The sequence below is a fragment of the Diplotaxodon limnothrissa genome, linkage group LG13 (assembly GCF_057381915.1).
Source record: "Diplotaxodon limnothrissa isolate DT_005_m linkage group LG13, D_limnothrissa_male_GT1.1, whole genome shotgun sequence".
In the NCBI taxonomy this organism is placed as follows: domain Eukaryota; kingdom Metazoa; phylum Chordata; class Actinopteri; order Cichliformes; family Cichlidae; genus Diplotaxodon; species Diplotaxodon limnothrissa.
The window spans coordinates 27,374,285-27,387,312 of record NC_140608.1 but is presented as its reverse complement, the minus strand read 5'-3'; positions in this window follow the sequence as shown (position 1 = coordinate 27,387,312).

Genomic DNA, 13,028 nt, shown 5'->3' with positions numbered 1-13,028 from the left:
CAAAATAAACGGCAAGTTTGTCTGTATGGGACGGTCTAGTCTCCGTCGCGCTTCCCAGGTTGCCTAGCAACCGTGATACTAACCGCTGGAAACGTGTCATACAACTTGGTTTGACAGAAATGAGGGAGAACATATTTTGTTCATTTGTTTGTTTGTTTCTACATGAGCTTTGTGTGATTTGATAAGTATCTGAGGCTGAGACCACAGGACAGTAAAACATGATTTTTGGGCTTCATTTCTGTACTGAACAGTCATTTCAAGATTAATTAGTAAATAAGAATTAGCTGATGTTGTTCATGAGACTAAAGTCATATCACTTTGGTAATGTAAATATAATATGGCCAATTTTCTAGTTATTATATTAATCATTATTAGCTATTACAGCAGTGAACATGAACTCTGTGTCAAATACTGAGCTTCAGTACAGATTCAAGTTGCAGTTATTTATATGTCTTATCACATTAAATCTTCACTCAAAGACAAGTATCTTTGACAGTGCATATATAGGTGTATCATATATAAGAGACAAATGTTGTTCCTTCATGCTGGCATTACTAAATTTGGCTCATTGCTTACATATATTTATAAAAAGAAAATGTACAAGCTGTGATAACTGTTTCTGATAAAATGAAGAGTAGACTGATATATGAAATATTCCTTTATTGGGTGAGAAAATCAGACCATGTCATAACTGCTTTAAGTCATACAGAATAGATATCAGAGCCTTAAACAGGCTGGCTTCTGCTAAATGGGTCAAACTGGGCAGAAAGTAAACAAACACATAACATCCTTACAGAATATGATGTAACACTATAGATCAACTTAGCTCAGAATATATAAAGCATATAAACAATTACAGCAATATGATGCAACAAACACAGCAGTGCTACTGATCCAAAATACTCAAAGCTTCATAGAACTGAAACAAACATTTGTTTTTAGCTCCATTCTGCTGCTGATACATACTTTAGGTTTCTGAACATTAAACTTGTTGCTGCCTTTCATAGTGTGTAACTTGAAGGCCCTGAGTACTTTCTCCCACACTGAAAACACTGGAATGATAAAATTATTTGAACATTACCTAATAAGACTGATTCAGGACAGACAATTAGTTATTTTAAACTTTTCTAGCAGTCCTTCACAAACAGGGAACAGTCTGTCTATTCTCTCCATCTGTCAGCTGCTGCTGGCTCTTCCTCCTCCTCTTCCTCACACACTGTTGAGTTTGTCCTGGTGGATCATCAGGGGTGCAAAGCCTCACAGATGATGTGCAGCAGTGGGTCCCTCAGTCTGTCCTCACTCTGGACACTTGCAGTCGTCACACATGGAAATCAAATGTGTGATAAGCTGCAGGATTCAAACACAAGTGTGACTTATAAACACATGTTCATATTTTTATTACACAATCAGAGAGAAAGAAACAGAGAGAGTGCAGGACAGACAGACAGGTGACAGTCTCAGGTGTATACACTGCTACAAAACAGCACAAAAGAAGGAGGATTTAGTGTTTGTGTTATTACGAAACGAGGAGTTCCCAGATGGTACAGTGGACACACATGTGTGACTCCTGTGATTAAAGCATCTTTCTTTCAGCTTAACGAGTGAACCGTCAGCTTGTGCTGTGATATTCAGGACTGCAAACCGAGCAGCATCACTGACTTTCAGCTTGTTGTGTTTGTGGATATATGACTGACTTTAATTATCCACAAAATCATCACAATCTCTGTAAGATTAAGGTCGACTATATATATATTTTTAAAGTAAAGGCTTTAAAACCAAGTTAATTCTGAAAGTACAGACATGACTAATGTCACATAACTTTCCCGACATGTGGCCAACAATAATGGTTTAATGTTCTTCATTAAAAAAATATTTGCGCATAAATAAGTGACATAATATTCAGTACTTACTTCTGAAAGTTTACACTTCCTCCGCTCCGCTTCCACCGTTTTTTTTCGGCAAAATTATCCACACCACCACCGCACTATGAAGTCTGGGATATGTTGGGCCATGAAGGCTACACCGACCCATCCTTAAAATTCAGGGAAATTATGGACGCATTTGAGGGCCGCATTTCGAGCAGCCTTTGAATTGGGAAAGCCTTCTCTTGTCGCTGTGACGTAATCGGCCTTAAAATGCGGCCTTTAAGGCTGCAAACCCCAAATCCGGTCATTGGTACTTCCTGGCTTGTGTAGTTACTAGGTAACAAAAGCTCAACACTGCCCCTAGCGTCCTGGAGCACTTCCGTTGTGTTTTGGAATTTGCATGTGTTTTTGAGTTTGCAAGTGTTTTGGAATTTGTACGTGTTTTGGATTTTGCAAGTGTTTTGGAATTTGCATGTGTTTTGGATTTTGCAAGTGTTTTGGAATTTGTACGTGTTTTGGATTTTGCAAGTGTTTTGGAATTTGTACGTGTTTTGGAATTTGCATGTGTTTTTTAGTTTGCAAGTGTTTTGGATTTTGCAAGTGTTTTGGAATTTGTACGTGTTTTGGATTTTGCAAGTGTTTTGGAATTTGTACGTGTTTTGGAATTTGCATGTGTTTTTTAGTTTGCAAGTGTTTTGGATTTTGCAAGTGTTTTGGAGTTTGTACGTGTTTTGGAATTTGTACGTGTTTTGGAATTTGCAAGTGTTTTGGATTTTGCAAGTGTTTTGGAATTTGTACGTGTTTTGGATTTTGCAAGTGTTTTGGAATTTGTACGTGTTTTGGATTTTGCAAGTGTTTTGGAATTTGTACGTGTTTTGGAATTTGTACGTATTTGGAATTTGCATGTGTTTTTTAGTTTGCAAGTGTTTTGGATTTTGCAAGTGTTTTGGAATTTGTACGTGTTTTGGAGTTTGTACGTGTTTTGGAATTTGCATGTGTTTTTTAGTTTGCAAGTGTTTTGGATTTTGCAAGTGTTTTGGAATTTGTACGTGTTTTGGAATTTGTACGTGTTTTGGAATTTGCATGTGTTTTTTAGTTTGCAAGTGTTTTGGATTTTGCATGTGTTTTGGAGTTTGTACGTGTTTTGGAGTTTGCATGTGTTTTTTAGTTTGCAAGTGTTTTGGATTTTGCAAGTGTTTTGGAATTTGTACGTGTTTTGGAGTCTGTACGTGTTTTGGAGTTTGCATGTGTTTTTTAGTTTGCAAGTGTTTTGGATTTTGCATGTGTTTTGGAGTTTGTACGTGTTTTGGAGTTTGCATGTGTTTTTTAGTTTGCAAGTGTTTTGGAGTTTGCATGTGTTTTGGAATTTGCAAGTGTTTTGGAGTTTGCAAGTGTTTTGGAGTTTGTACGTGCTTTGTCTCTAGGGGCCACCGTAGGTTACTACCGTTTATGTCAGAACCGGTGCCATCATGGCACCGGACACCGGTACCCATCCCTACCAGTAGGTAAGGAGGCCACCCACCACCAATATGCTGATGTGGTGAAGCGATGGCTATGCTTCGTGCCGTTCAGACAGGGAGGGAGTGGCCGGCGTTGCTGGAAGCCTTCCACGGACATTTCACATTCTGAGGAAACAGACATGTTCAACAAAAGTTCAACACTCTGATGTTTGTCTAACCAAAATACTTGAACACAACAGTTTTAATCCAGGATGAGATGCTCACAAAAAGCACTGTGCATGAAAAGATCCATCACTGTATAGTTCTTTCATTATTGCTCTTCTTCCAGAGGACAAATATATCCAATTAAAGAAGCATTTCAGAGAACTGTATTGGTTGGATCTTTGGGAATTTCACTGAAAAAACGATACATTTAATAGAGCTACAAGCTTTCTTTTTAAGATGCTTTTTATGGTATTTTTCTCATGTAATGCTTCTCAGAACCTGTCACTCTATGGTTGTTCAGTATGTATAACCCTTGAAAGACCCGACAGACAATTTGAGCCATTCAGTTTTTTATTTTCATGCTATTTTGGTTGTGCTAAATGAATATAGCATAATATAAATATATATTATATATAGCTGCACCTTAGCCATGATGGCAAGACTTTACATACAGCAGGGTCTGAAAATGGTCATGCACTGAGTGTGAAAATGGCTCTTCATCCTCCTCTGAAGACATCAGCTGATGTCCTCTTGGTTTATTAAGTCATGGTTACTTCCAGTTCCTGCCTCACCAAAAGGACATGAAATTAAATTATTGATCAATCATCTGTAATGCTGTAAAATTCAGGTGATTGGTAGAGGTAAAGGTTAGTGAATTTCAGAATCTTTAAATGTTTCACCCCCCCTCCCCTTTTGTTCCAACAACACCAGTACTTGAGCTCCAGCTGAACTCCTCATGTTATCCCTGCATGATCTTGACAGTTATCTATCAATCTATTTCCTTTTGATTGCTGTGAATTTTTGTTTCTTGTTTAGTTGCCAATTTGTGGTCACTGAACTACACTTGGTTGGCTCCGTCTCTGCTGGTAGTTGAGAGATATTCTAACAATTCATAATCTCTGCACAGGTAATCTAATCTGTCTCTGCATTTAGTTTATTGTTTCCAGTGTTTTAGACACGTATCTTTTCATTGTGTTGTAATTTGTTTTACTGTTTGGTGTTTGGAAAACAGTGTTGTTGACAGACCAGCCAGAGTGTTTGAGAGGAGGCTCGACAGTTCTTTGTTGGTGATTTTCCATGCATGTGTAAAATGTTTCTGCACAGTTCTGCATGTAGAAATTCTGTCTGAGTAGACCCCAAACTTCGCAACCTTACAGAGCAATGGTCAGGATGACACTATCCAATATTTCAACCAGGAAAAAGTCATACCCCATCATACCACCTTTGTGCTGGTATGACAGGCCTTTTCCCCAGAAGACGTTTTAACATTTGTGACGGTAAGGAAGGCTCAGGTCTAAATAATGCAATGAATGCATGCTGGTCTGGTTTCAAAGTTTCCTCAAGTTACTGTCACTGATTTACTGTAACACGGTCGTGGCTCATGACAACTGGCATATCTCTGTCAAAACAACTTATTTAATCTTCAGTAAATGCAGAACCGAGTCTCTTTGGCGATCTGCCCATAATTCTCTGATAATGATACTTCGGAGCTGAGAGTGACACATGCACAATATTCCCGATAGTCATCTCTGTCCTCTCATGGGAAAAGTACAGCAAATGGGAATTTTGTTTAGCTCTGCAGCTTCTAAACGGCACTGGTGGTTTGCCACCTTTGGTTCCTCTTTCAACAACAACAAACAAACAGAATATTAAGCAGTTTTAAATGATCTGTGCTGATCTATGGGAAAACATACATTTACAGTGTTTTACAACTATAAGGAGGTAAAAGGAAAGATGATACAACTACAAACAGATCAGGACCGAAAAGAGGTGACTGGAGAAGAAACGCTTAGTGCATCGTGGTCCCCCAGAAGTCTGAGTGTGTCACAGTATAAGTACGTGAGGGTTCATATTCACCTGATTCAACAAAATTAGCAAATTCAAAAATGAACATTTTAAGGCTAATTATGAAAGTATACAGGGTGTATGGCTTGTGAAGCTAAACTGACAGATGGGTTCAGAGAAGAGGGGCCTGACGGCTCTATCTCCCATTCTGCTTTTAAAAACAGAGTCTGAGAGTGCTCTGTAGGAATAATATAAAACTGCGAGGTCTGATTCAGGACGTTATATGTAAGCAGAAGGATTTTAAATAAAATTCTACATTCAACAAGAAAACAATGATGAGAAGCTAAAATGGGAGGAAAACTGTCTCTTTTCTAGTCTCTTAGAAGTATCACTGTGGTGTTTTGCACACAGTGAGAGCTCTATTTGGAAGTTTTTTCAGGAAGGTTTTGGAAGATGGTAATAAATAGTAATCAGAATAGTCCAGACCTGAAAAGAAAACAAAGTGCATGGACTAGCTTTTCAGCATGAGTCTAAGACAGGATGTTTCTAATTTTAGTAATATTGTGCAGAAAAAAAATCTACATATTTGTTTAATTAAGTCATGTGGCTACAACCGTAGCTTGCCTCCATCAGTATGTGAATGCAAGAGTGAATGAATAGTGGCATTGTAAAGCGCTTTGGGTGCCTTGAAAAGCGCTATATAAATCCAATCCATTATTATTATTATTATTATTATTATTATAATGTGTGAGTTAAAGGACATATCATGATTAAATATGACACCAAAGAAATGTGAGTCAGTGTGAGAGTCTCATTTCAAATTTATTTCTCATATTTTTAGGGCCTAGCACAATAAACTCAGTGCTGTCTATATGTTAAGCCTCTCTGAAATGAATGTAATGAATTCAACCATAAAAAGGCACCTAACTGAAAGAATGAATCAGTCTTGTGTCTACACATAACAGAAAAAAAATAGCAACAAATCATTTTAAATTGCATTTTAAATTTGCAGTCTTGCAGCCCGTTGATCATTTCTTCACATTTCTTTAGTTGAGTTTATGAAATTTTTTTTAAAAAAAATCAACCAATTCGGCAGGCACCAACAAGGTCATTCCCAAAAAACTATTGATTGAAAGCTTGGCATATTTTGGTGTGGTGTACAGTTTGTCCTTAAGAAATTGAGGAAACACGACAAGTACAACGCGAAGAAGTGGAAAGTCTAAAAACTATCTACAGCAGATAAACAGTATGTGAAAATCATGTCCTTGAGAATGGACGGTTGTCAAGAAGCCACTCTGAAGGGATGTAAACACAAAAGTATATACCAAGTTCTAGAGTATTTTAAAAAAATTGACTTAACAGCGTGTACAGAAGAAGTCGGGAGAACGGTACAACAGGGTTTTTAACATATGTCCATATTATGGCCCTAGATTAAAATGTTCTTAAGTTTGTGTGTTAAGAGTACACTTTTGTCGACTCCAGAGGAATTAAAGCCAAAAACTTCAGACCAATACGGTTTTCTCAAATGGAACACGTGACAAGAAAATTAATTTTGAGTTTGTTTTTGTTGCTTTTGCGTGTTGTGGGGGGAGGAGGCAACATCATTGCCAGGGTAGGAAGTATTGAAACCATGCCTTTAAAATAAAACAGTTAGTGTCTATTATTAGTGTCTAACCTGTATGCGACAATACCTGTACTTTTATTTTAAAGGCATGGTTTCAATACTTCTGTTAGGTGACGGCTGTGTGCGGACAGGGATAGGACCCAAGATGCAGACTCCAGAGACAAACTTAAACCAAAACAGCTTTAATGCTGAACGCAAACATAACATAACTGGAAAAAAACTCAAAATAAACCCGGCCAGGCGGGAGGCACCGGCAGCGACGGAGCAGATCAGGAGGCCGGCCGGGCGGGAGGCACTGGCAGCAACGTAGTTCAGGGGGCCGTCCATGACGGCGGCGTAGGTCAAGGAGCCGGCCATGACGGCAACGACGTCCTGTCCGGCCTGCACATCTTGCTCGTCCTGCATGTCCTGTCCGGCCGATGACTGGACGTGCAGGCCCAGACGGCATGGGGACCCCAGGCGCAGACGAAGCTAAACACTCGGAGGCCGGACCAGGCGGCGCCGCAGAGGCTGGGGCCGGACCAGACGAAGCGGAAGCAGACACTGCGGGCGGTGTAGATTTAGAGTTTGCAGGTGGAGCCGGTGGTGGTTGAATGGCCGCACCAGAACCATCAGCAGACACTGGAATGTGCTGGCTGGGTCCTCCCGGACCCCCAGCCGACGAGGCAAGAGGCTGCACGGGCCCCTCGGACCCTACAGCAGAGTCAGGAAGCAGAACGGGCCCCTCGGACCCTCCAGCGGAGACAGGAAGCCAAACGGGCCCCTCGGACCCTCCAGCGGAGACAGGAAGCCAAACGGGCCCCTCGGACCCTCCAGCAGAACCAGTTTGCAGAACAGATGAAGTGGGTGTGATGTCAGAATGTCCAGAGTCAGAATGCTCAATAGTTCTGTTGTGGCGGCGGCCAGAACGCCGTTTCCTTCGGGATGAGGAAACAGGAACCGGTGGAGAAAAAGAGACCACCTCCTCATCCTCTGACCACATAGCTGCCAGAAAAAAGGCAGGTGAACGAGAACCCAGCTGGTGTGGGGAGGGAGAGGAAGTCCGTGGCAATGTTGAGACAGGAGAGTGTGTGTTGTCCTGGTAACGGTGGGGAAGATGTAGAGAGTGAGAGAGCAAGCTCACCAGCCTTGACTTGCTCTCTCCAGGCAGTAATGGTGTCATCCAACTTAGTGTCCTTAGCAAACTGAGACAGCTGAGGGTTATGGCGAATGATGGCATCCACTGCATTCAGCCCGACTGCCATAGTCCGTAGATCCCGTGACTGGGCAATGCGGTCGAGCAGGCTTACCAGCCGCTCCGTCTCACCGTTGAACTCCGAGGAAAAGGAGTCTGCAGGGTCCACGTTCTGGTCGCGATCTTCTGTTAGGTGACGGCTGTGTGCGGACAGGGATAGGACCCAAGATGCAGACTCCAGAGACAAACTTAAACCAAAACAGCTTTAATGCTGAACACAAACATAACACAACTGGAAAAACTCAAAATAAACTAACACCAGTGGACTAGCAAAACACACAGCAAAATAAACGGTAGATCACGACATGGATACAGAGAAACACAGGGCTTAAATACACAGAGGGAGCAATCAGGGAATGAGTAACAGGAGGGAAACACAGCTGGGGCAAATCAGGCCTAACGAGACCAGGGGAAGCAAAACCAGACACATTAACATCAGACATGGACTTCCAAAGTAAAACAGGAAACATAACACAGACTCACAGGCAAGCACTAAAACAAAGGGAACAGAGACGTGGGACCAGGGCAGACACAGACACTGACTGGACGTGGAAATACAGCAGACAGGAAAGACAGCAACAAAGGAACAAAGACAGAAAACCAAAACACTAAAACTCTAACCAAACCCCACCCAGAGGACCTTAACTAAGAAAAACCCGTAAAGCAAAGCTAGAATATAATGAAATAACAAAATCAAATTACCAAAAACACAAAACACTGGGTCACCGACCCAGGAACCCTAACAACTTCCTACCCTGGTCGTACCTCCGGTTCCCACTGACACTTGGAAAAATAAGTGTTGCGAATGTGAAACAAACACAAGAGAAGTTTTCTGTCCTTCAATTATTCTTGTTCTGTGCTAGATATTTTCATTTTTATATGAAACTTTATTGTTTTGTTATTTCAATATAGGGTTAAAGCTTATCATCACTTATTTTTGTTTTTGAAATTCTCTACTGTTACTGTGATTGTAACTGCTCACGAAAGTGTAAAGAACAACATAGTTTATTTGCAAACATTGCTTATTTAATCTGTCCAAACTCCAAAGTGTACTTTGAGTAACACGACAGTTGTTATTATTCAGTGGAACATTCGTTTTCTTTAATATATTTTTTTATATATAGCATGTAAAGAAAGGCTTTTGGAAACAGCACAGATCATTGAACTTAATTTCGCTCTTTGGATCTCTTGACATGAGCGTTAGGTATTTTATTTTGAAAACAAAAGCGGAACTCGTTTCTTCTTGCGGATCGTTTTCACACTCAGACGGAAAGTCTGCTCCTCAGATGAGCTTGGACCATGGGGGAAGCTACAGCTGGATGGAATCTTTTTCTTCAGCCGACACAGTGAGAAAAAGTAACACTGACAACGTGTAACAACCGAAAGTAACGCCGACACGGAGCAATAATGCTCTCACACATTCAACAAGTAAACGAAGCAGTGGAAGTTTCTTCTGCCAAAGTGAAATAACCCACAATCCGCAAGAGGTAAGTAAGTTTAAAGTTCAGCTGCCTGTTCTTTGTGTGGCTGCTGTGCACGAGTCAAAGGTCTTTTTGTTTTTTTGTTGATTATGTTCCGCTTCGAAATTCAGATGTAATTCTTTCCGCCAAGAAAAGCCGGCAAACTCACAGTTTCTCTAACAAAGCAGCGTTCTGTGAATCCTGCGGGACGTGTTGTACAGCTTAAACACCACCTGTCGCGCGGCGTTTTCCTGTGCCCAGTCCACAGAAAGCCTCCGTACTTATTTCACGCATGTTTAGAAAATACACGGTGTTCAGTGAAAACACACGGAGCAAACTATGTCATTTAGATAAGTCTTCAATCTTATAAATAAATAAATAAATGTGCAGTATTTACAGTAGCCCCTGCCTTCAGCCCATTATCAGCGCTTCAGTCCGCGGTCAGCACTCCTAATTAAATACAGATTTATCGATGCATTTTGATGTCTGTTCATAACGTGTTTTCAGCGTTGTTTCAAGTTGCAGGGATATAACGAGTAAGATTACTTATCATAAAGTAGTTAATGGGTTCGCTACAACAAGTACAGCAAAATGAGCTCTGAATGATCATGTAAATTTGTTCTCCAAACTCACGTAGCCCGAAGCATCAGAGTGTTATTTCAGCTCGGCTCACAGATCCACTCGTGTGTTTTGTGGCTCAGTTGTCTCCCCCCCCCTCTTTGGCTGCTGAATGTTTCTAGCTCACAGGCTGGCATATTGTCTATTGTTTACATGGTAATTGGACTGCTGTCTAAGAGTTCTAGCTGTGTAACCGTACTCATCATCCTCAGCCTATAACATCATATCATCCTTCTCCTGACTGTCTTATTTTCCTTGAAGAAGGTTTGTGTGTGGGGGGGTGGGGGTGGGGGAGTATTTCCTGGTACCGGTCAGGATCCTGGTTTTCCAATCTCCTCAGAAATCTGCTAATGTGCTTAGTGCTCAGGACCCGAAGCAGTTGCTGTACCTCAAACCTGAGTCACAGGGCAGGAATTCAGTTTGTTGTTGGAGTACCACAGTTATGAGAAGAGATATAGAAAATATGTATTTTAATTCTTTAAATATGCAGAGAGAGGTATGATTGTGGTCTTTGATGAAGCGTCACCATCACAGAAAACCACTCTCCTTCCACTTAGGTAAATATAGGTAAGTATTTCTCATCAGAGGCTGGAAAAGCAAGAAAAGGGAGTTTCTCTTTGAGGAATGAAACCAGTTCTTTCAGAAGTGCTTTCATACCAGAGTGTGACATAATAAAGAACAAGACGCCAATCAGTGTGTTACTGTCATTCTGACTTAATTTAGATATTGTTGACAGGTAACTTGACATTTCATATAGGTCCTGCTGGTCCCACTCTTGTCATACTGAAGCTAAAACCTGGTTATAACAGAGTACTTACTGCCAGAAATAGGACTGCTTAATTATGGCAAAAAAATCTGAACTATTTCTGTCATTATTACAATCCACATTACCCATTATCAGTGTTGTCCTCGACCCTCATCCCCATGTCTTCCATACTGAACAAAAGCCCAGGTAAATACAAGTTACTGCTGTTAAGCAAAGGTTGTACTAGCAACTCTTTCTTTAACCGGGACACCAGGGCAGAGGCCATGCAGACTTTGAGTGTTCTTCCTTGTCCTGCGTGCGTTCTCTCTGGCTTCCTGTCACAGTCCAAAGACCTGCAAGTTAGGTTAATGCTAAATTATCCGTTAATGTGCGATAGATGAAGTGAACAGAATAAAGTAGCATATGAATATATCTTTGAATATTTTTTCTCATAGCACTCCAAAGCACTTTTAGTGGTCACTAAAAAAGAGCTAAATAAATGCCAGTCCGTTTCCAGATTTAAGCTGTGATGACATTAGGCCTCATCTGCAAGCATTTACCTTCAACTTCCAAGAAGGCACAAGTCTGCAGTCACATTAACAGACGAGATTCTGTTTCAGTGTTCTTTGCTAACTTAGGTCTTTAAACAAGGCAGGCAAGTGGCAGTGCTTTTGAAACCTGTACAGAATGGCTCTGCCTTCAAACAATTCTTGGACTTCCAAATATTTAAATTTGCATTTTTACCAGTGCTTAGCTAAAAGGTAAATGGACTGATTCTTATATAGCGCCTTTTACTCTCCCGGACTACTCAAAGCACTCTATACAACATGCCACATTCACCCAATCACACAAGCACTTTCTTTCTATGCTTAGTGCTTCCTAACTTCATTCATACACATTCACAGAAATTTGGGGTTAGTATCTTGCCCAAGGATACTTGACATGTAGACTGGTGAAGCCTGGGATCGGACCTTCCAATCAGTAGGGGACAGCAGGGAACCTGTAGATGTCTGCAGTACTATGTCAGATGCTGCATAATTAGTGGTCAGGTATGTTTAGTGTATAGAAAATATACATAGTGTACTTATGTATACTCTTATACATAAGAGAAGGTGTGTTGGTTGAAAATAATGGGGACAGAACCTGTATTGTTGAACCTGAACTGTTTACTCGTCACATGGTAACCTAAAAAGCTGACGTGCAAAATGATTATATTTTTGCATATCAGCGGGCGTACATATGAAAGGTAAATTGTACTTTTCTCCTCAGGTTTCAGAGAACTTTTTACTAGATGGCACGCTACCGATACTGATACCGATATCATAAATTTGGATATCTGCCGATACCGATATTAATCCGATATAGTGTATTTTATAGTCAATAAAACGGTTTGTTTTTTATCTTGCTGCATTTTGTATAAGTTCATACTCAGGTTTTAAAAAACAAAACACTAAAGCTATTCTGTTATACCTGTATGCAAAAACACACTGCACCCAAAATATTTCATAGTTCAGCAAAACTGATCAATCTAATAAACTTGAACCTGCACCATCCTCCCTATTCTGGTATTCTAAAAAGTACGTAGTGGAAATATTAAACAACTTAATTAATAGGGTTGCCAATGTCAAGCAAAAAAATTTTGAACCACCCCCCACCTCATGATGCTTCATCAACGTAATCGACTTTAATGCACGTGTAAAACAAATGCACAGAAATCAATTATATTTCTACAATAATTACATAAATTCAACATCTTTCTTCAACAGAATTGCAGACTGCACGGATGGTACCTTCCCAAAGGAAAAAGTACTGTAGGTTCTAGGGTACCTACTAGGGTATATATTAGACTCATAGTTACTATATACAATAATGGATTTCTATACATTTTGCATCAGATGAAAACTTTGGTTGTAAGATTCAGATTTTTTTTTTGACTAGACATGAGAATAATAAATAAAAGTATTTCTTTGTGCCCCCCTCTCCCTGTTAATGCCCTACCTGGCCCCCTGGCAAAACTTTGCTAGACGCGCCCC